We start from the raw sequence: 9,527 nt of genomic DNA, 5'->3' as shown, positions 1-9,527 counted from the left end.
TTTCATCTTAATGCACAACCGTTTATGAGGGTATTAAAAACGCTTTATCGATCTTATCAAACGGACTTCAAAACGGACTTAAAGCGCTCTAACAACTCCGTAGCTCTGATTTTTAATTCGATGACTCAGAGTCGTCCGAGTCTAATGGCGAAATGGCAACTTTCTTCTCTAATTACGGAGCGATGAACGAGGCCGCCAACTAGCCACATTGAGTCAGCATTTATTGATTAAACACTACCAAGACCTCTGACTCGAGGAAATCTTGGCCTAAGCCATAAAACCTCTATTTCAAAACCGTAATCATAACCCGTTCGCCGAGCCTCGGCGTTTTTGCAATTAATTCCACGGGAAATCATAAATTCCTATTTGACGATGAGAAGGAAGGGTGGGTGAACCAACCCACAGTTGGCTGGCATCACACCGAAACCAGAAAGATTCCTGATCCATTTTGAATGGCAAAATGGCAAATCGTGGGCTAACTTCGGCAACGATCTCATGATTTGAAGCCATAACTTGGGGGCACTTAAACGTTAAGTATGCAAGAGTGAACAGTTTTCGGATATGTTTGACTAAACGGAAGCGTCGTTTCTTGGATTTCCCTCCGCTTGTTTCGGTGGTTGTTTCGCAGGAGTCGTCGTCGTGGAAGCATTGAGATAATGACGACTTGTTCAATTGTTTCCCGTGTTTAGTCATTCCAAGCCAATTCGCCTCGTGTTCTTCTTTGGTTGGACTTGGGTGGAGTAATTATTGCCACAAAAACAACGTCAACCTCGTCGACGGCGAGTACTGTGCGTTTCGGCAGTATTTGTGTGCGTGCTCTACTACGTATTTCAGTGACTCATAATGATGATGATGATGATAATGATCCTCATCAGCTGCCAGATGGATGGATGAGTCGCTCCTGGAGTGTTTAATATAGGCTTTTTGTTTGCTTTTAATAGACCACCGCTCAATCATTCATTGTGTAAAAGCAGGGCTAAGCCTTGGTAATTAAAGTCCACTCTGTCCATTTGTTTCACAGGTTCACTTCTTCAATGAATACCTTTACTAACTCCCACCCATCTGGATATTAATAACAAGTACAACAACAACTGCGGAGAAAGAGAAAACCAGCTCGATTTTTGTTCGATTTTTCATGCGTCGGGATTGTCGAGCACGCACACCTGAAATCAACCCACAGTCCCACCTTTTTTTTTCTTCCACATTTCTAAAGAATTGGGATTGATGGAAAAAGACATTCTTCCACTCTCAAAGACCCCTCAATGAATATGTCTTGTCATGATACTCGGCGTTCCATTTCCATATCTCGGCAACCTGGATTGAGTTGAACGGCAAATGAGTCGAAGGGAGGTTGTGTGATTCCAAGAGCATTGGGTAAAACATAACTTAATCCAACGAAAGCTGGTTTACTATATCATTTGATGTGGTTCCTGTTCATTTTTTCGAACATTGCCTTACCAGATCCTGTCTTTTTTGGATTTCCCAAAGCGTGACCAAAACATGACTCAAGCATGTAATGTGGATTTTATGGAACCTGCATTTTGTTTGCTGGTAACTTGAAGATTGCTACTTTGCATGAAGCAAGAAGTTAGTGTCAATGATTGGAGCCAGAAGTACCGTACATATAAGAATATCGATTGAGAGTAGACTTGCATTGGGATTTTGTCATTTTGTCAAATTTCGAAAAAAACTCTTGAGACGTCCTTTTTTCTGTCAAATGACTCATCTCCCGCGGAACAATCATTCCGTTTTCGTATTTAATGATATCACCCGACAAGCCCAAAGCTCAAGGATGGTTGTGTGGAAAAACTCACCCCACATTCAACATCTGAGGCAGTTTCATGGAATTGGATTGGTCTGGGTGCTTGATTCTGGCGTCTGATGTTTGATCAAATTCTTAGCTTTATTCATGCCCTGAGTGGAACGAAACGCAAATTACCCCATGAATTCGAAGATCATATTTCGAGACCTCAAGAATTCTACGTCTGCTCAAACCCGGGTCCTTCAACGGACGCGTATTAAAGTTGTAGGGCGAGATTAAGCCATTCACTCGTGACGAATGCCCTTTGTGATGTGCTTTTCGGGGTCGAACCTGGGGGCCAAGCCCTCTTTCATCGGAATGAAGCTCGCACACATGCACGCACTGTACATTCAAATAACATTTACCCACAATCCCTCTGAGAAACATCCAAGAAGTGAGCTTGAAGCCCAATTGGAGCAAGAAAATTGCTACATTGGATTTCTTGTCCTATCCATTAGGTACCCCTTTTGATGGAACCTACCATTTCAGGGCTTATGGCGTTGTTCGATGGCTCTCTTAGTCCACCTATTCGGCGAGTCAAAGGAAGTAATTTGGCAATCGTAGCGTAATCTTGCATCTTCCCGAAGGTAGGTCACGTGGTTTGAATGCAAAATCAACCAGGTTCACGTTTCAGGCTGGTTCAATGCTGAGGCTCAAACTCTCCTTTGAAGGTTGCTTGTCATTTGAACTGGCTTTTCCGTTGTTGGCGATATTCATGCCAATTGGCGAAAGTGCTTGTTGCACTTCGGAATTAAATTTGAAATGAAACCCAAAATTTCGCGAAAATATCGAGGATTTGACTTGGCTTGAAAATTTGACATAACAGAAACGATTGGCTTCAAGTGTTGGCTGGATCATTGTGAATAGGGAAAACCTGATTTTTCCCAGTTAATGAATACTTTGAACCTTTTCAGGCCCCTTTATATACAGGTATACAGACTTTACATGAATGCGCAAATGATAAGTCATTGGGACATTAAGTGTAAGTGTAATTGTGATGGCCCATTCTGCCCACTTTTTTCTCAAGTCTTAAACCTGGTTTTAGTTGTCAATTTCCAGTTCGATAAAAATAAAAAAGGTCATATAGTGTTAGATCAAAAGTCTATGATTGAGAGCCCCTCGAGGCTTAAAACAACTAGCTGCACGTGAATGACTTTTATGTTTATATTGATCAATGATCGTCAACGCCGTTAAAGTCGTTTATTATTATCATTTGTTTGGGCAATAAATCAAGGCAGCCCAGGCTCAAGGCACTTCAATCCCTAGTATTAAGAAGTATGCCCATATCTATGTATGTCGAGGAATGTGCGTTGCAAATGACTCCCTGCTTGCGTCAAGTTACAGATGACATCATATGCAAATGTCAATATATCTTGTCCAATCAGCGTCTAACAAATAAATGACTTATATGAATCCCTCCAGATAGTTTCATGAAGTAGTCAAAGAAATTAGAGCAACCCTAATCAATCCAGGGCTGTCCATGAGTCATTTGTTATGTTCAAAAGGCAGAAATGAGAAGTCATCATCATCTTTATCATCAGTCACACCAATGGACGGCTCCAGACCCGTCCTCCTCCTCCTCCTCTCCTTCCTCTCCTTCCGCTTCTTCCTCCGCCTCCACGTCCTCCTCCAATGGATTACCTTTCTTTATCGAGGCTTTGACTTCATGATCACCGTGTAGTAGGTACAGATGCAATGAAGTACGTGTGTACCTGGCTTTCTTGGTGGCGAACCGATTGCCGAATGCACGGAAGATGCATCATCAGAATTCTGTGGCTTCCTCCGCTCGGGCCAGGTGTGAACTAGCCATTCTCATCCAACAGCAGTGGTTTGGGGAGGGTTGGTGTGAGCAACGCTAATGCCACCAGGCCCCGCCTCTTTCCGTCTCAGAATTCCTCTCCAAATTTATGACAATATTTGGCAGTCCAAAGTTGCCCCGCACGATGCTCTGGCTTTTCGTCTGCTGATCTTTTGGCTTTTCTTCCTCATGTTGTGGTTCTTGGTAGCTCATGGCCATAACATTGCATTACAATGGTCATAACTTGACTTTGACGTCTCGCTTTGTTTTTTGGCTTTGGGTCGTTATTTTCCCGGTATTCGAAGCATAAATTGGAAGCGGTAACACGACCAGGCCAAAGCCGGAATGCCGACGACCCGCCCGCCCGGGGAAAAAATGGCACTAAAATATCTGGGGAAGGAAGTCAAATGAGACCGCCGCTCTTTGTCAAGACACATCCCTTCTTACTTCATTAAACCTACGTATGACCATTGGGTCTTGCTAAACCATGGCAGGTACGTCGGATATGGAAGTGGAGAATCAGTCCATAATTGGCAGATACTAAACACAACACATACAGTATGTACACTCCAAATGATTCGAGTTATCCGTGTTTTTGTTCGGGAGCTTGAACAGAGGAGAATGGAGAATCCAATTTGAGATAAAGGGCTCTTTTCTCCCGTGGCTGGTTTTGGCTTCTTGGTCTTGACCACGCCACTAATAAATGGTGGCTTGAGGCTCCGAAATAACAACCCTTTCTCCGTCTTCGACGTCTCCCATTCTTGAAGCCCTTGAAAATGATCCTGATTATAAAGTGTTGGTTGGGGAGGAAGATTAAAGGCTTTTGGTCCTCATTGGTAACACTTTGTCTTCCAGCTTCGGTGGAGGAAGAGGAGGAAAAAGGAGGCGGGACGGGGGAAATGGGCGGATCGCTAGATCGGAGGCAATCAAAGATAATTAATGTCGATCTTCCAGCCACCACGTCACTTTACGTTCGGCTCAAGTCCGTTCAAGAATGGGAAAGAACAACCATTTGCCTTAGAACTTGTTCCACTCCAATTAGTATTAGGCACACTAAAATTCTATCCAATTCTGGGAAACCCCAGCTCGCCGCATGTTTTTGAGCAGATCAACCCGCACATTTTTAATGACAGAGTGTTATTTCCTGGCTGCTCACAACCCCACAATAACAACAATCTCAGAGGTGGTCACTCCCACTCCATCACGATCTTTGGGGACAGATTTCAAGTGCTTTCAAAATTTCCAGCTCCATCCAACTATCACGTGGGAGTCTTCAAACCACTGCACTGCCAAGAATTCATATGCCCCAATCGACAAACGCACAACTTTTCGCGTCATGCAAGCAAGGGGGAAAATCCCTATGAATGAATCGAGTGCGGTCTAATCCAGTGAAACAGCTTCTTTCATTATCAATCCGGTTCCATATTTGATCAAGTGAGTAGCAGAGTAGGTAGCATGGTGGTGGTGGGAAAAGGTATTGAACGGTGCCATATCCGACTAATTCAAGTGTTCAGCAAAGACAACACCTGCCCGATTGAGTGACTAGGAATCATGGCCAACCAATACACGAGACACGTCGGTTTGTCCACCAATAACAAAACGATCCGTTTGGCGTTGGATCTACCATTACCACTGTGTACGATGTAGTAGTAGTAGACCAAGACCAGTGAAACCAGAGTATGAGAGTGAGTGAGCGACGTGGTGGTGTAATAACAAGACAACAATGAATTAGGCGTGAACAAACAAAATTTGACACCAACGGAAACAAGTGTTGGTCTCAGGAATGGCCAACTAACACACCCACCTAACAACCCATCCATCCATTTATCCAAACCATAGTTACCTTGGACACCAATGTCAACATCAAGCGTGTATACACACCAGATCAATAGTCAACGTTGACTCAAATCCTCATGTCTGTCTCACTTGCCTTTGCCTAGCCAATATCATTTTTTTGTATTGCTAGCAAAGAAGACCCTTGGTGGAAGAAGTGTGGAAATGAAGTCAAAATTAGAGCTGGGTTTTATTGATCAATTTCCTGGAAACGTCCGATGTGGAGTCGGATAATTGTTTCTGAGTACGATCAACGTGTGAATCGTTTGTCTTGCCTAAGCAACTCACTCAACCAACGAATCTCAACCAACCAGCCGATCAACCAACCAACCGACGGACGCTTTAAATATTTAGTCACGTCAGAGAAGGAGAGAGAGAGCAGAACTTACTTAGTCACTAGTCCTTGTGTAAGGCCCATGATTTGGCACCTGCACAATCGTCCATTTGAAGGCACAATCATGCTGTGCTCTTCCTTTGAAATTACCTGGATTGATATGCATGTAGTTAATTGCTTTGGGCGCTTTAGGGAGTACGTACGGCTGAAATCGTCCATGAATTCATCTCTTTCATTGACAGGCAAAGTTCGATGGTTGATACACATGTTGATTGTCTTGACATCGCTACTACATAAACTACTATATATGAATATATAGATTGTCATCATTGATGATTTAACAAACTCATTTTCTTCTAATCAACGTGTCGTCATCGACAACACATTTGAGATGAACATAGTATAAGTAAGCCAAAGTTATATCATGTTTGCACATTTGATTCGATTTTTCATGGTGCCATCAAAGCCCTACACTCAATTTGGTGTCGAAGCAAGAGTATTGATTGAAGCGGTTCGACGTTTATGAGTCAGGTTTCTGGTACACCAAAACCGGTGTCAGACGGGGTCTTGATCTTCCTTTCCTTGGTGAGTTACCTAATCGATTTCGGGATGAGTGTGAGTATCTTGATTCTCAGTTTCTTTGTGCCAACTACGTAGAGAGATGAGCAAAAACCTCAGTAGATGAGAGAGAAGCAGAGCCCACAGCAGGAAAATGAACAGGGTTGCTCGAGGCTTTGCCGAAAAGCTTCCAAAACCAATCCAGTGTATTCCCAGAAAACATCATACAAGTATTGTGGGAAAGTGCCCCTGATTAAACACAATGATCGGAGGGAACAGAACACTGCCTTGGCTAGCCATCAATTGGACCACGTCTTGGTCTAACCAATGCATGCATTGAAAGGACCCAACGCAAGTTCTTGGGCTCGGGATAACACCGTGTGCCTCAGAGCCTTCGATTCTTTTCATTTTTGCTCGAACCCTACGGTAAATGCAATTCAATAGAAGGGAGGGTTGCCCCTCGCTACTTGAAAAACACCCCAGATTCCCAAGGGAATCATCGATCCTCTTTGGAAAAAGCCTCCTTTGAAGTCCCTCCCCCGTGAAGTATTTACCCTCGCCTTCTTCGTACTAGTAGGGTACGGCTAGCCCCTCTAGTTTCGTTTGACACCCTCGAGAATTGTGAATGGGGAATCGTGAGTCTCAATGAAGGCTCGTGAATACGTTTCAATCAAGGCTGCTAGTCTTAATAATAGATTAGATGTCACACCTGACTCGCTGAAAGACGCGCATATGTTGATAAAACTTTGGCAGATGGTCCAAGATTGATAAAAATTGCGCCGGCAAGACAGATTAGTCTCTCTTGACTTTCGTCCCCTCAAATTGGAATGAATGAATTAGCCGCCGATTCCAACGACGAGTCCAATGGCGACTGCTTATATTCCGAGTGCTTGATGGATCCATGTCAGCTTTTGATCCCCGTTTCCCCATTGACTGCCTTTTGTGTGGATCTTGGCAAGCTTCAGCCATTGAGGTCGTTGATATGGATGTTTCATGTTCGGGATTATGATTTCGACATGGCCTCATTGTCAAGCAGGTCTCTGCCCCATTGTCCTCTCTAAAAACACGGTGATCCACTTAGGACGCATCCATCTAACCCCACGTGACGAACGGCGCAGCAACGAGCATAATTCTTTGATTGTAGTTGTCATCTGTCTTTTGGGGGAAGGAAGAAGCAGAAGAAACAGAAAGCCATGTTTCTCACATTTAAAGTCCATCCATCAAAACGATCTCGACTACTGCGGAAGCACGACGATGACGAAGGCGAAGCCGACCAAGAACAAGAGTGTCTCTATTTATGTTCATCATCATCATCATCATCTTTTTTTGACAGCGGAAAAGCAAGATATGAAAATTGGAGCAGCCTCAAGTCAAAAACCCACCATCTACGTATACTAGGGAAGAAGCGTACAGCAGAGCACTCTCAGTTCGAATGCATGATATGAATCAAGTCGAGGTTGGTGATTGAACCGGTACAATTTGTTCTCGGTGGAACACTCAGCCAATCGCCCAGTCAGGTAAAAGGGGGTCTTTTTCCACAACGTTCGTCTACCCGACTGGTACGAGCTAAGTTGTGGTTTCTCAAGAAGTGATTGATGGCCATTTAAGGTGTGTCTGAGTCATACTCACATTCAGAGAACATATATTTCATGCTTGACGAACTCCTCCAGCACCTTCACTTCGACATCGTGGTTTAAAAAAAAAGCAAGTGCCAAAAAGGGGAGCATCGGCAAAAGGCATTATTGGAGCATGGTTATCGAAAACATTTGAAAATTGATATAGCCATATTGGTGACAGGACAATGAACTAGATTGATCGTAAATCATCCATTGAGAATTGTCTACAAAAAGTGACGACACAATTGCGGATTCATAGATATGTCACCAAAGATCAGATGTTCCCAGTTTCCTTTCCAGAAGCGTGAGGAAAGATATTAGATCAAAACAGGCCGATAGCTAAACAACTAATGATTTAAAAGTTTCAAAAACTATTCAACTTAGACAAACATTGCCAATGTCATCTTTTCATATTGTCTCATGATTTGTTAAGCGAAAAGATAACTAACTATCTGCTCTCAACTAATCGTATCGGTGCTATACGTCCCCTGCATCAATGTTATCCCCATGAATAATATGTGTGTCTGTTTCCAATATGTTCTCGATTCATGGTGTCGAATCCCCAACATTGGCATTATCCCCGTTCCAAATATTCGGACTGTTTCCACAAGCTGGACCAAGTCCAAATTGATGGCTAGGACATTTGGACGAAGCTCATGGCTCTAGAGCTTTGAAAGCCCATATGAACAAAATTCACTTGATCGCTTCATTCGCCGTTCATGGTTCACTAGTAATGTGTGTGTTGTTGCCTTCATACAATCAATACATACGCTATATGCAATATGCGCTCCCCTTTTGCTCAAAGGAAAAAAAGAGGGTTTGAGCATTCTTCTTTTTTTAGAGCGCCGTGTTTGCCCGTTACGTTTTCAAATTCTCGTCCGTCCCCTGTAATTTCATTGAAAGGGGAGCTCTTTGCAAATTATAAAGAGGGAGGGCGATTGGATTTAGAGATCTCAATCGAGAGATCTATCTGGTCGAAGGGACAGTTTCTGAGTTAGATTGTGAGATTTGAACGGTTCTCTTCTGGAAGTCAGAGAACCAGGTTCGATGGTTAACAAAATGCTCCTTCAGAAGCAAACATTGGAGGCAATACCAGAGACTGGGGTGCGGGGAAAAAGGGTCGTCGGGTAACACGATATTGGATAAATATTTGATGACACATGCGTGAAATTGAGACATCCTCCAAGTCTTCAAAAAAGATACCTGCCAATTTTGGCACTGACATTGACGCACCATGCTAAAATTCACGAAAACTGCGACAGAATGATTGCCTGGTCAAATTTGATCCGTTAGACAATGTCAGTAATCGCTAATTGGTTAGATTTCTTCGCCGGACTTCATAAGCACAATTCCAAATTGGATTCAGCAATATACTCCCCCTATCATCATGAAAATCTCTCAAAGGCAACTTTCCTGATCAACCCATTTCACAATCCTATGTACTAAAAACGAGTTCAGAGTCAGTGGGTAAAAGATTGTTAGTCTGGCGTTCACCGAGCGATCCAAGAGCGTTCGTGGTTGGTGGCATAATTCACGGGTGAACAAGAAGGGGGTTTCATCTCAATTGAGGGTTCCATTTCTCTAATT

Source organism: Tigriopus californicus, chromosome 9 (genome assembly GCF_007210705.1).
Source record: "Tigriopus californicus strain San Diego chromosome 9, Tcal_SD_v2.1, whole genome shotgun sequence".
Lineage (NCBI taxonomy): Eukaryota > Metazoa > Arthropoda > Copepoda > Harpacticoida > Harpacticidae > Tigriopus > Tigriopus californicus.
This window is presented reverse-complemented; position numbering follows the sequence as displayed.